The sequence below is a fragment of the Pelophylax lessonae genome, assembly GCF_965119305.1.
Source record: "Pelophylax lessonae genome assembly, chromosome: 8".
NCBI lineage: Eukaryota > Metazoa > Chordata > Amphibia > Anura > Ranidae > Pelophylax > Pelophylax lessonae.
Genome location: NC_138775.1, coordinates 40182195 through 40196618, shown reverse-complemented (window position 1 = coordinate 40196618; position 14424 = coordinate 40182195). Strand labels below are relative to the sequence as shown.

At 41.5% G+C, this 14424-nt stretch overlaps 1 long non-coding RNA gene across 1 annotated transcript in view; it reads left to right on the top strand.

Moving 5' to 3' along the window:
• The window catches only part of LOC309561571, a 57499-nt gene extending 44486 nt beyond the window's left edge, over window positions 1–13013 (top strand). The window contains exons 2-3 of the long non-coding RNA XR_014225580.1: window positions 12543–12613; window positions 12927–13013. This is a non-coding gene — a long non-coding RNA (uncharacterized lncRNA). The remainder of the gene's footprint in view (window positions 1–12542; window positions 12614–12926) is intronic.
• The last annotated feature ends 1411 nt before the right edge of the window (window positions 13014–14424 follow it).

The following is a 14424-nucleotide window of genomic DNA, read 5'->3' as shown; positions in this document are numbered from 1 at the left end:
TAGCGCATTACCTCAGATAAAACGGCTTTTATTACAGTACGTTAAGATGTATATTCACAAACGAAGATAACAAAAAGGCATATCAACAATATTGTTGCAGCATCTAGGTTGTCGCATCACAGTATAAAGTCCTTTGCAGCGACTGGCTAACGCATTTTGAGGACCTGCTTCTTCCTCAGAGACTCTTAACTTACTGTAATAAAGCCGTTTTATCTGACGTAATGCACTAGGGCAATCAGGGTGTACCTGGCAGCTACAGAGTCTTTTAGGAAGTCAGACTCACTATTTGTACTCACGGTTGGACCTCGAAAAGGGTTGGTCGTTTCTGCTGCGACCATTTCCAGATGGATCAGACAGACAGAGATTCAGGCCTATTCATTTAGGGGTCCGGTTCCTCCTTTCCCTGTTAAGGCACACTCTTCTCCGGCACTTAGTGCCTCCAGGGCCTTCCGTCATCAGGCATCAGTGATGCAGGTTTGCAAGGCGGCCATCTCGTCGCCTGTGCACACTTTTACAGTGATTTATAAAGTGAATGTGTTGGCATCTGCGGATGCTTCTTTTGGCCGCAAGTTTTTGCAGGCTGCTTGTTAGAGGACCTGGTCCTCTTTGAGGGTATATTCATTTTTTCAGGTGAGCTCCAGTTGTTTTGGTTAGCCTTGGGTATTTTTTTTTTTTTTTCTGTTTTTCCCACCCCTCATGTTAAATACTGCTTTGGGACGTCCCAATGGTTAAGAAGGATCAGGAGCTGTGTCCGTCAATGAACGAAAGAGAAAATGGGATTTTTGACTTACTGTAAAATCTATTTCTCTGATGTTCATTGATGGACACAGCACCTACCCCTCTGTGGAGTTGGCTTTCTTCTTACACTGCTTGTAACAAAACTGAGTGCCTATAGCTGAGTGTGGGTGTATACCCCCCTGGGACTGCCCATATGTGTAGTCAGGATTTTTCCTGCCTAGTGTCCTACTCCTGTAGGGGGCAGTATAGCCCAATGGTTCAAGAAGAATCAGGAGCTGTGTCCGTCAATGAACATCAGAGAAATGGATTTTACGTTAAGTTCAAAATCCTATTTTTCTCCTTACCATCCCTCTTTTTCTTTTTTCCTTTCCACCCTACCTTCTTTCCTTCTCTCCTTACTGTCTTTCTTTCTCTATTTAACTTTTTTCCTTTCCTTCTAACTTTGCTCCTTTTTTTCCCCCTTCCTTCTTTATCTTCTTTTATTTCTTCTCTCCTTACCATTCTTCCTCTTTTTCTATGTACATTATTTTCTTCCATTCTTACTTTTTCTGCTTTCATTTGTTATTTGCCTTATTTCCTTCCTTCCTCCTTACCTTTTCTTCTTTTGTTCTTTATTCCCTCCATACCTTCTCTTATTCTCTCTTTAACGTCTTTTCTTCCCTTTTTAGCCTCCATGATTTATTTATTTTTTCTTTCCCTTCATATCTTCTTTCTTTCCACCTTTAGCTTCTTTGCTTCCTTCATACCTTCCCACCTTTTCTTTTTTCAATCTTTCCATATCTTCTCTCCTCCCCTCTTTACCTCCTGTTCTTTCTTTTTTACCTTCCATCATTTACTTTTTTTTCCCTTCATACCTTCTGTGGCTTCTTAATCTCCCTTTACCTACCTTTCTCCCTCCTTTTCTACTTTCTTTACCTCCATTACTTCTTTCCTTCCCTCTTTAACTTTTTTTCTTTTGTTCTTTTATTTCCTCTTTGCCTTTTTACCTTTCTTCTTTATCTTCTTTCCATTCCTTCTCACCTTACACTACTTCCATTTCTCCATACCTCTTTACCTTCCCTCTTTACCTTTTTGCTTTACTCTTCTTTTCCACTTTCCTTTTTTTCCTTCTGTTCTTAATGTCTCCCCTTACTTTCTTTCCTTTATTTCCTATTTTCATTTTCCCCCTCTTTTGTTATTTCCTTCCTTCCTTCCTTCCTTCCTTCCTTCCTTCCTTCCTTCCTTCCTTCCTTCCTTCCTTCCTTCCTTCCTTCCTTCCTTCCTTCCTTCCTTCCTTTCTTCCTTCCTTCCTTCCTTCCTTCCTTCCTTCCTTCTCCCATTTACAACATTACCTCTATTTTTCTTCTTTAGTTACCGCACAAACAGGAAGTGAGAGTAAATCTTTCCAATGGGGTCATGGAAAATAAACCCGATAATAGGTTTACTTTTTCAACCCTCTATCTAAAACTAGAAAGAAACAATTTTAGGAAGTTGTCAGGGTCATGTTTACATTTTTGAAAGGCTATAATGAGGGACTGGGGGACAGGTTGTTGTGAGTAGAGGGATGTCAAAAAAATGTTGAGCTGTTCTCATAATGCTCTACTTTGGGCTATTTTTTTAAGTTCTCCCAGCAGGTAACAAAAAAGCAGCTGCAATACTCAATTACCTTTTAGTGTTCTCCCCCACAGCATTCTCTTTTAGCCACTAGATGTCCTCAGTCATTTATGTTGAATGATGCCCAGCATCTTTCAGCCCAGAAAACAGAGTACATACTGTGAGTGCAAGATATGACATCCTGACATGACATCCTGCACTCACAGAGTAATGTTGAAGAGCAGAGCATCGACATCCCCACATCAGCGCCACTATCTGCATCACTATGGACTGCCCTGCCTAGAAAAGAATAGGATCTTGCAGCATCACTTTGCCTGCCTGAACACTTTTGGAAAAGGTAAGCATTGATGAAAAGCATAAAATACCACCTGGGGGAATTCTGGGAGAGAAGAGCTCAGAATTGGACAGCCCCCTTTTTCAGTGCCTTTTGGGAGAGTACTTTCTAGCTAAAATTCCTATAATTCTTTAAATATTACTGTTCATGTTGATAAACATTTGTTTCTTTTTTCAGAATGATTATTATGCAACCAATTTTTCTGGCTAGGTGTAACATTCAGTTAACACAATTACAGTTTAAGATCTGCATTTCATTAGCATCATAAATACACCTCAGCACTGTTATTTTCTATCATTTAGATTTTATACATTGTGCTGCAATATTATCAGTATATACTCTGAAAATACTTCAGATTATAAAGTAAGGGAAAATGGCACCTTTTGCTCAAGACTCACTAGTATTTAAATATTCATTATTCATATTAAAGGGTCATCCCACTCCAAAGTCTTATAGTTGTTATATGTGAGATACTGTATGTGTTGGATGCTGCAACAGTGAGATCTCCCTAACATACCTCTTAGCTCTGATCTTGTCCACCTGGGAGATTTGGGTGTTCCTGCCTGGCTTTATGTGTTATGGTTCTTTCTGTTACATTCTCCTTCATATAAAATATGTAAAACATCCAGTAGGAATGATGGGATCCCGTCACAACAGGCACAGCAGGTACTTGAATGTTGAGATTTCACCAATAGAGTCCTCAGTCCCCAATATATAAAGGACACTGTCAGGTGCTTTAACAAAAACAGAAATATGAATTTTAGGTGGACTAACTCTTTAAATAAAATAAAAATATAAGTATAATACATTTATTCATAATTTCCCTACATAGGAGTTTTTAATTATCTCAATTGTTAAGCAATTTAGTGCAGAAGGTCAGGGCTGCTGATAGGGGGGGGGGCACTGGTCCTCCTGTAGGGAGCCCAGGCACACAGGGGGCCTGGACAGCAGGCGGTTTGGTGGAGCAGCAAAAGAACAATGCCCTCTGTGTGTCTCACCCAGCAACTAAAAGCCAGGTTCTCCCTCTTCCCTCTCGTCAGCTTTCAGTTAGTTGGTGAGAGACACACATGACTGGATTTAGGGGGTGGTAGAGTGGGTTGTGCCCCCCTGGCTGGCCGCCGCTGAGCTCCTTCCCCTGCCCCCGCTCCCCCTCCTGCCCGCATTCACAGCCAGGACAAGGAGATGGCAGCCTGGAGCCAAGAGAGAAGAGGCAGAGAGGAAAGAGCTGGGAGGAGGTGCGCTGTGTTGTGCTCTCCCAGCCTATCAGAAGAACCTTCCTCTATACAGCACATGAGACTGGATCAGTCTTAATGTAGATTGCACTGTACACACACCGCCCCCTATCCACATTTCCTGCTGCCAGGAGGGGAACAGCTCTTAAAGGAGATAGGGGTCAGTGTGTGTGAGTACAATGTAATTTACCGTAAGAGCGATCCGGTCTCATGTGCTGTATAGACCAGCGCTCTTCTGATAGGAGGGGAGAGCACAACACAGTGCACCTCCTCCTGACTTTAAGTGGCTTCCCCCTGCAAGTTGGGGGAGGGGGATGGGCGGCTATCTGCGTTGGGAAATGTAATGGGGATTTGGGGAGGGGGGATATGTGCTAGAAGAAAGATTGGGGGGGATATGTGCTAGGAGGAAGGTTTGGGGGGGGGGGTTGGGCAGGGGTTGAACAAGGAGAGGGTATGTTTGTGCTGGGAGGGGGTGGGGAAATTTGGGCTAATAGGAGGGATTGGGGGGATTTCTGCTGCCAGGGGTGATTTGGGGGATAAGATTTGTGCTAGGATAGAAAGTTTGAGAAAGAGAATATGTGCTATGCGGGTGTTTTTTTTTTTGGGGATGAGGGAGATTTGTGCTAGGAGAGGGGATTCAGGTGGGATTTGAGCTGGGGGGCAGGAATGGGGTGGAGCCAAAAAAAAATGCAAACAAATGTGTTCTATTTACAATTTTAACTGCTTTCTGACCGCCCACAGTAATATTACTGCGGCATTCCTGCGTCCAGTCACATAGTTTAGACACAGCGGCAGGCGGGCCGCGGGAGGAGAGGCGGCGATTACCGCCTTCCTCCCACGATCGTTTGGGAAATGGAGAGAAGACCCGCCTGCTTATGTAAACAAAGCAGGCGGATCTTCTGTGAGACAGGCAGGGACAGATCAGCAGTTTCAGCTAAGCTGAAACTGCGATTTGTCTGTGCCTGTCACAGAACCCCCTCCTAACACACACAGTTAGTAAGCATATAAGCATACATAAACCCCTTTGATCACCCACAGGGTTAACCCCTTCCCTGCCAATGGCATTATTACAGTAACTGCATATTTTTAGCAAAAATGTCAAAAATGTCAGTTAGGGGTCCCGATCTGTCCGCCGCGATGTCGCAGTCCCACTAAAAAATACAGATCGCTGCCATTACTAGTAAAAAAATAAATAAATAAATAAAAATGACATGAATCTTTCTCGTACTAGTTAGTGGACGTGTTAACTTTTCCACAAACCAATCAAAATATGCTTATTGCGATTTTTTTTACCACAAATATGTAGCAGAAAACAAATTGGCCTAGAATGTTAAAAAATGTTGATTTTTTACATTTTTGGGGGGGGGATGTCCTATAGAAGAATGTGAAAAATGTTTTTTTTTTTCACAATTGTTGTTTTTTTATTTATAGCGCAAAAAATAAGAATCGCACAGGTGATCAAATACCACCAAAAGAAAGCTCTATTTGTGGGAAAAAAAGGATGTAAATTTTGTTAGGGGACCACGCAATTGTCCGTTAAAGTAATGCAGTGCCGAATTGCAAAATAGGGCCAGGTCAGGAAGGGAGTAAAACCTTCCGGGGCTGAAGTGGTTAACCTCCTGCTAACCACATGACACATATATGTGTGGTGGCAAAGAGGATAGGCCCTAATGTCTACACATTGCACATATACATTACGTCCATGGCGGCCAAAGTCTCTGTGCTCACTGCACGCTCCCATTGCACTGACTGATCTGTCACAGACAGCTCCCTGTCTGTGGTTTTAACTGGGAGCTAGCAGGACAGGTTCCGATAAAGTGACCACCGTAAAAGCCCATCACAGTGATTACATGATCAGGAACTGCGCTGCCCAAATTACTGTCCCTCTTTAAAGCTGGAATTCAGGTAGGTACAAAAAGATTAAAATTCAGCACAGGTATATATTTATTTAAAATAATTTCTTACATTTTTATTACAGGTATTGGCAATTAAGCACTTTATGTTCACATCAGTCCCTGCCCTCAAGGACCATACAATCCAAGCAGTTTAGTGATTAACACTTATGCCTTGCAGTACCAGGATCCTCTGCTCAAATTCAAACCAGGACATTATCTGCATTGAGTTTGCATGTTCTACCTGTGCTTGTGTGGGTTTCCTCCCACACTCCAACAACATGTTGGTAGGTTAACTGGCTCCTTTCTAATTTTACCCTAGTATGTGTATGTATGCATGAGATATAGACCTTGGATTGTAAGCTCAATGGGGACAGGGACTGTAGTAAATGTATGTAAAGGGCTGTGGAAGTTGTCACTATACAAATATCTGTTATAAATAAATACATCTAAGGTCACTATCTTACATGCATACATACTAGGGCCAATTTGACAGGATCCAATTGGGAGGAAACCTTTGCAATCACAGGAAGAACATGCAAACTACATGCAGATAGTCCTGGTTAATATTTGAACCAGGGACAATAGTGTTCCAAGGCAGAAGTGTGTAACTAAACCTCTGTACTGCTCTAAATAAAGCTAGGGAACACTGTAAGTCAGACCCTAATAAACTGCACAGTGTGGTCAGTCTATCTCTGGTATCTTACTTACTAGAAGAGAGACCAGAGTGATGACTTTAGCAGTGTGCTAGTGCTTACTCATTTTTTAAGTATCATTAACCCACATCACAAAAAATTATCAATAAATGGTGTATTAAATGCTGCTCATACTCAGTCACGATGAGATTCGTTTTCTGTATTCTGCAAAAAACCTGGTTGATCCTGCTGTTCTCTATCTCCCCCTTGTGTCCAAGTCTCCAATTCAGCTAGGGATTTTGCAGAGCAGTGTTGGCAGTTCTGCACATGCTCAGTTTTCAGTGAGTTTCTATGCTGAGCATTTTCTCCCCATCACATCTGAGCAGCCCATGTAACTACAGAGTCACACATGTACACAGTGGTAAATGACAGCCCACTCCATCCCTCCTCCTCCATGCCCACTAGCCAGCGAAACACAGTGGGGGTGCGAAATTACATGTAGATTAATGGATGCTTCACCTCCCTGTTATTCTAATACATAGGCTGGAGAAGTGTGACAGCCTGTGACTGACAGAAATCCTCCCACACCATGTTATTGCCAAAAAATAATAGATTTGATTTTAAATATATACAGTATTTGTACAATGATTTAAAACAGTTTGTTGATATTAATTTATTTGTTTGTATTCCTGAGGCTGTTTTATTTATTTATTTTTTTTAACAAGTGACCAGCAGAAGGGGACTACACGTTCATCCTGCTTATGATTCCCTGCAGACAGGCTGGGAAAGATCTGGGTAATGTGACAGCTGTGTATCGATTAGGAAAAAAGCACTTAAATGTTTTTTTAAATTAAAGTATTTACAGTGCCATCATCCAAATGCAGAAATAAAAGGAATAATGTAAATTAAAAAGAGCTTGTTTAGTATCATTTTAATGTCAAATCTAAAAGGAAGGAGGGGGTTGGTGAATTATCATTTTATAGCTGAGGTGGAGAAAAGTGAGGTCACCAAACTAGTGTCTAGCAATGGTGTGTAATAAAAACTGGCTAAACATAATGACAAATCTTTTTGTGGGCCAGCCACAAATGGATCGAATCTTGACCGTTGCAGCAGGGGTCAGCCGAGATTCCATCCATCTATGGGCAGGCTGATTGTTTCCAAGTCGCTCGATGGGGGGGACAAGCAGCAGCCTGTCTGATTTTTTACATGCGATTACTGCCGGTGACTATAGACTCTAGCAGTAATCAGTAGGGCTCCCCAGCAGCAGAACACAATAGTTCTTAGGAAGGGATTCCCCCACTGACTGTGTTAATGGTGGAATTAAGTGATTTTCTTTCCTTCCACGCAAGGTGGAAGAAAAGAAAATCAAATCATTTATGGCTTGCCTAAGATAGTATATGTTTTGCTAATGAATTTAGCTTTTTTCCTGGAGTCCAACTTAAAAAAAAAAAAACATCCACCATCTCTTTGTGAACTAAATGATAAATTCATCAAAGAGAGCAAATAGCCTTCATAATGGCAGTGCAGTTGGGTGGAGCTGAGAATTGTGTTGAGATTTCACGGCTAGAGTTCTCAGAAAATATACAAAGCCAGCGGGGTATTCGTTAAAGGTGGACTGACCCTTTAATCACTCCATTTTTTTTTTTTTTTTTAGAAATGTTTATGGCCTTTTAATAGTGCCTTTCATTAGCTTAAAAAGCATCATCCATCTTTAAACATGTATTTTACCCAATGCTCTGACCTCATGTATCTTGTCTACTCATAATTTTTTTAAATGTTTTTTTTGCTGCTTTATTGAGTTATTTGTGGCTGTTAGATTTCTTTGTTGTTTGCGGCAAACACTTTTCTAAGAGAATGCTTAATGAAAATGTCATCAATCTACGGCAGCCGTTTGGCATATTTAAATGACTGTTCATTGATGCTCTGAAAGACGCGAGTGTCCATTTGGTATACATTAGCGAGAAATTTAACTGCAGACTGACATATTGTTCATTTTCAACACTGTCACGTTGTGTTCTTGCCGAGCACATTTTAATTTCTTGATCAGTAATCAGGCAGAAGTTTCTTTTCAGCATATTAAAGACTTATCTGTGGTTTGCTACAGAGGCCAAAAATACAAGGCCATGGTGCCATCTTGTGGCACAATGTGGGATATCACTTTGTCTATGTACTCAATCACTGTTTTCCAAAGTGTGGCCTGGGGGCCACAGATTTGCATACTCATTTTGGATGGTGCAAAGCAGGTATCAGAATTAAAAAAAAAAACAAAGGATGGGTTCTATAGAAAAGGATAGTTCTGATCCAAAATTTTCAGGTCGCTTTAGACCTGTGCCTGTGTGTAGAGGTGTAGTGGTGTCATGTTGTGTTTCCTTTGTGAGTTCACATGTGTTATTGATGCACATATCCAATGCATTTATTGAGCTAGGATTTGGCGTGGACAGAGTTAACAGCCAGTGACTAAGGCATCTAATCTTTGGCCAAAGCAGCCTTTCTCAACCTTGCTACCCCTGAAGAACCCTTTAAATATTTTTCAGGTCTCTGGGAACCCCTTCTAAAACCAGTTAATTGGAGATCAGTTGAAAAAAGCATCTTATAGTGGTGGTACATTGGAAGAATATAACCCTTAGGTCGGGTATCGGCTGCAATCAGCTGGTATAGAATAAACTGGCTGACTTTCAGCTTGTGTGTACAGCTGCCTGTCTGACAGAAGCCAATCTTACGACTGGCTTCTGTCAGAGGAGCAGGCTGGAAAACCAGCATCCGATCAGCGTTTGCAGCCAATAGCTATAAGTGCTGACCAATGTGTTCTGCCAGGGGTTCGGTGGGGGGAGGGGTTGAAGAAAAAAATAGTATGTATCAGGCTTTAAAATGTTGGCCAGAATACCACCCCTTAGCATCACCATACATGTGACAATCTGACCATACAATCTTTATACAATGAACCTTAGATCTACCAAAACCATGTAATATGAGGACATACCAAATATTCAATCAATTTGTATCCAATCAGGCAGGCCCTGGCACTAAAAAGTTGTTGGTAGATCTAAGAGAAATTGTACAATCAGATTGATGACCCTTACAGGTAGTTAAAAAGTTTATTAGTGCCATGCTGCTGGCTCTGCCAAGTGGCATTTGCGCTAGAACTATGCAGACATCATCAAATGGGAAGACAATCAGACACAGCTCAAGGAACCCATGGACACCTCTAGAGGAACCCTAGTTGGGAATGACTGGACCAAGACGTCCAAGCACTGACCAAACAATAGACCAACCTTAGAAGACCCTGTTGTTAATGCATCAAAATGCATGGTATGAGGGTTTTAATGTGTTGCTATTGACTTCTATGGGCGCTAAACTGCAGAAACACATGACATGGGTTTTAGTGCATTAAAACGCAACAGTGTAAATGAGCCCTCAAAGCACAAATGAAGTCACAGAGATGTTGAGTTAAGCCCCGTACACACGTACCGATCGTCGGCCGAACGATCGGCCGTCTTTTGTCCGAGGGCTGTCTTGTCTGTTGAAAACTGCAAAAGACTGCACACAAATTTTGTCGGCCAACAACAGCCGACTGCAGAAGTGATGTCATGTGATGGTTCACTTTCCTTGTCTTTTTTCTTTTCTGAGCATGCCCAGTCTTGCAAATCTGCTGTCTGTCGGCCGAAATCTGTACTGACTGGCGAACAATCGGCCGTTCTGGTGCTGGCCAACAAAAATTTTAATGCTTGCACGACAGATTCTGTTCGGCCGAAAATGCGCTGTCGGCTGTCGGAAGCATCATACTAACAAGCCTACAATCGGCCGATCGGTCGTCGGCCGAATCTTTACGGCCGACAATCGGTACGTGTGTATGGGGCATTAGACAGGTAAATTTGCTTTGTATTAACAACGTCTGAGGCTTACGTCTGTATTCTTGTTCTAAAAGTGTGTCCAATGGAGTTTGACCATTCCCCTGTCCTACTCAAGACTAGAAGTGCGCAAGACCGCTCATGGCGAGGAATATGATCCCTACTCATCTATTCCAGCAAAGAGCATGGCAGTAGGAGAGCAAGACAAAAATATATTCAAACTACCTAAGGACTGCCCGTCCCCAGTACATTGTCAGGACCTACTTCCGGGTTTAGAGTGCACGCATGCACGCACCCCTGCCAACACCCGCTGTGATTGTACAGAGAGGGAGTCTGTCAGCAGATCCCAGTCAATGATTCAGGGCTGGGACCTGCTAATCAGCTGTGTCCAGCTGTGCTTTGCAGAGATAAGAAACATAGAGATCTTTAGTAAAAAGCTGCACACATTACACATTGTTAGCATGCATTTAACCCTTTGATCTCTGTAGATGTTAACCCTTTTCTGGCCAGTGTCATTAGTACAGTGACAGTGTAAATTATTATCACTGATCACTGTATTGGTGTCACTGTTGACGTCATCAGTAGTCCGTCAGTCCCCCCCAGCGTCAGTTAGTGTCAGATTACCCGCCACAGCCCCATTATAAGTCGCTGATCACCGCCATTACTAGTATAAAATAAATAAATAAAAATCCCAATATATACTGTATGTACTATAGTTTGAAGACACTTTATATTTCACACAAACCAATAAATATACACTTATTGTTTTGGGGTTTTTTTTTTTTTTTTTTTTTTTTTTATCAAAGACATGTAGCAGAATACATTTTGGCCAAAATGTAAAAAGAAATTTGATTTTTTTTTTTTTATTATTGGATATGTTTTATAGCAGAAAGTAAAAAATATTGGATTTTTTAATCTATATAATAAAAATAAAAACCCCAGTAGTGATCAAATACCACCAAAAGAAAGCACTATTTGAGTGAAAAAAGATTGAAATCTAGATTGGGTACAGATTACATAAATGCGCAATTACCAGGTAAACTAGCTCAATAGCTAAAAAGGCAAACAGTGTCCTGGCCATGAAGGGGGTAAACCCTTCTGGAGCTTAAGTGGTTAAGATAATTCCAGATGAAAATGTTCAGCCTAAGTACATTTCTGCAAGTACCTGTTGATCCAGTTAGAAATCCTGTGTCTTTGTAGCTTTCAGTATACTCAACTGAAACCCAAATCAGGAGTGTAGCCTAGGGTGACAACGCTGCGACTCGATGGATACAATGGAATGAGTAAGAGTTGTCACCCTAGGACACCCTATTTCCTTTGCAATTTGTTGAATAAATGAAAAGCTTTCTCTGATTGGATGAGGTGGGGGACGTCACTGCCCGCCTCTCTACCTTGTCCAATCAGAGAACTCTTTGCATTCATTCAGAAAATCCCAGGCATTCTGTGAACGGCGCCTGTATGTGGTTAACTTCCTGTGTTCAGAATGCAGCAAGGCAGCACAGGACAAGCAAGTGGAGATCACTGGAGTAGTGGTGTCTTCTTCAATGATTTCAGGCTTTCAATGGCATCCGCCTGATATGGTATATACATGGTTATGTTAGTCCAACCTAGACCAAACAAAAACATATAAAATATCTATACCTGAATTCATCTTTAAAGTTGAACTCCAGATAATGCAGAAATGCATTCATTAATACATCAATAAATGTATTTTTTTTAAATGCAATCAGTACCTGAATTTGTTTTGGTATCAGCCACTTGCTGTCTTAGTACAGCAGAGCTCAGACTTGAAGAGGGAAAAAGAGCCAATCATTTGAGTTTCAGTTTTCGTGTGTTAACAAAGAAGATGATTATAGATGAATAGAGCAGTGACAGAGAGATGAGGTCATCAGTCTGGTGCTTTTCTTTTCACTGTCCAGTCATTGGCTGGGGGAAGGACAAGACCTGTAAGTATTAGTGAACTGAAGCAAATTAAAAATAAATAAATAAATAAATCAGGTCTCCTGCCCTGCTAGACAGGACTGTGCTGTGTGGTAGAGCTGTGTAAATCCCAAGGCCGGATGGACAGAAATACAAATCGTTTGGTAAGTGAGCCCTCTCCCAATAATGTATTTTATCTGTGAATGTAGTCAGAGTTCAGACTTGGACTGTTAACTGGTTATATTTTGTGATTTCAGCAGCTCTTTATTATTTGCAATATCCTGCTTTGTCACAAGGTCAGAGTTCTTCTTTAAAGGATAATAATCAGTCTTGTTCTCATCCCACATTAGCCACCAACTGTCCATTCGATGATAAAGAGCACTCGCTGGACGGTGAGTGATGTCACCAGCATAATCTCAAGGTAAATTATCGCGAAGAAGTGACAATTGTCGCCAGGGAAAGACGTGTGAATTATACCGTTATTAGCAGCCGCCACACACCTCCTAAGGAAATTTTACCATGTAATTACATTAAAGTTGACTATGTATTTGATTTGTTCTGCGGAAAGGGATACTGTAAGACAGTGATGAGTGATCGCCCATGCAGACACGTTTCTAAGACACACTTATGAATACATTTATAAACACGTTTGTCCATGGGAGATATTTTTACAGATCAGTATCTGTTATCTAGAGACATTAATGCGTATCATACGTTTTCTTGCTTGGGCACAGGCTTACCCAATAACACACAAGGTGAGATGAAATGCTAAGTGCAATGACTTATATCAATCAATCCAATTTCATTTTCCTCTAGTCAGGTAAGTGAAGATGAATTTTGGTCATTATTGGGAATTGTAAACATTGATCTGGATTGTACATTTGTTAAAGTAGAATTCCATTTTTTTTTTTATATTATTTAAAAATCAAAAGACGAGCCTTTTGTTCTTCAATTTCAATTCAAATGTGAATGAAGGGTGGATTGTTCCTTGAACATTACTATGTATCATTTTTACTAACTAACCATGTATAACTTTTAGAATATTGATCTATAATACAGAACTCTCTCTTGCAGTAATACATTTTCACCACTAGCTGTCCCCAAGCTTCTGGGTTCAATGACAGTCAGTGTAATTCTCCCCTCTTTCTGGGAACCCAGGCTGTCATGGACCCACCCCAGGGAAGTGTCATGCAGCCAGGGCTCAGAGTATAAGTGCACTACATCATTACATCATTACCCTGGCACTGCACTGTTCAGCAGAAGACCAGTGATGACCTGTGATGTCATTTCACTGACCAGAAAACTATTTTAAAAAAGGTATGTATAAAAAGTGCAAGGAGAGCTTTAGTTGGGGGGGGGGGGGCAGTGAATGAAGAGGGGTAAGTGTCCAGGGGCTTAAATAGAAGGAACCAAAAGCAGTTAGAAAAGTTTTTCTAGCTCATCCAATCAATTGTCCCTCCACAAAAGTGGTTGGCCAGCAGGTATCTGCTGAATACATAGATGTGGGATTGTCAACCAACCCAGCTGGAAACAGCCATATTACGAGGTATCCACCATCTCACAGGATTATCACCAGCCAAGTGTAATAATACAATGCCTTTAATCAGGAGTGGTCTGGCCTCCCTACACAGGTGGTGCTGTGATAGCCACTGCCATGCAGAGAGGGCAGAAAACAGGAGGAACTCCTGTTCCTCTGAACGTGTCATCAAGGCAGAAACTGTCTGATCGGACGCTGCTACCTTGGATGATTTTGGTGACCATCTTAAGTGTAGGCAGGGCTAATAAATAGCACTCTCCCACTGCAGTTGGTGTGCATTTGTGAAGTATAGGTCAGGGATAGGAACCTGCTGGTTAGGGACAGAGTGTCTAGCGTATGAAAAATTTTCAGTGGAGTAGGGACTGCACACCTGTGTTGCCAGCCAGGGGCCTTTCCCATCTTCGGGTGCCTTGCCACCAGGACACTTTCCAGCCACCTCCTTTGTCAGATGTTGCCAGACATCATATGCTGTTTTAGAGTGTCTTCTGTAATACTGAGACTGTTGTGCCAGGCTCAGCCATGTTATACAGATCCTGTTCCCAAATTGTCACTATGTCAGTGAAGAGTAATTGGGAACAATTCCAATCAGTACTCGTTTTCCAGTATGTCATATTGATGTTTCCCCTGAGTGTAATTGGTCAACAGGAATTTGCCTGCCCTCTAGATATGGGACCATTACATAATCTAGCCACAAA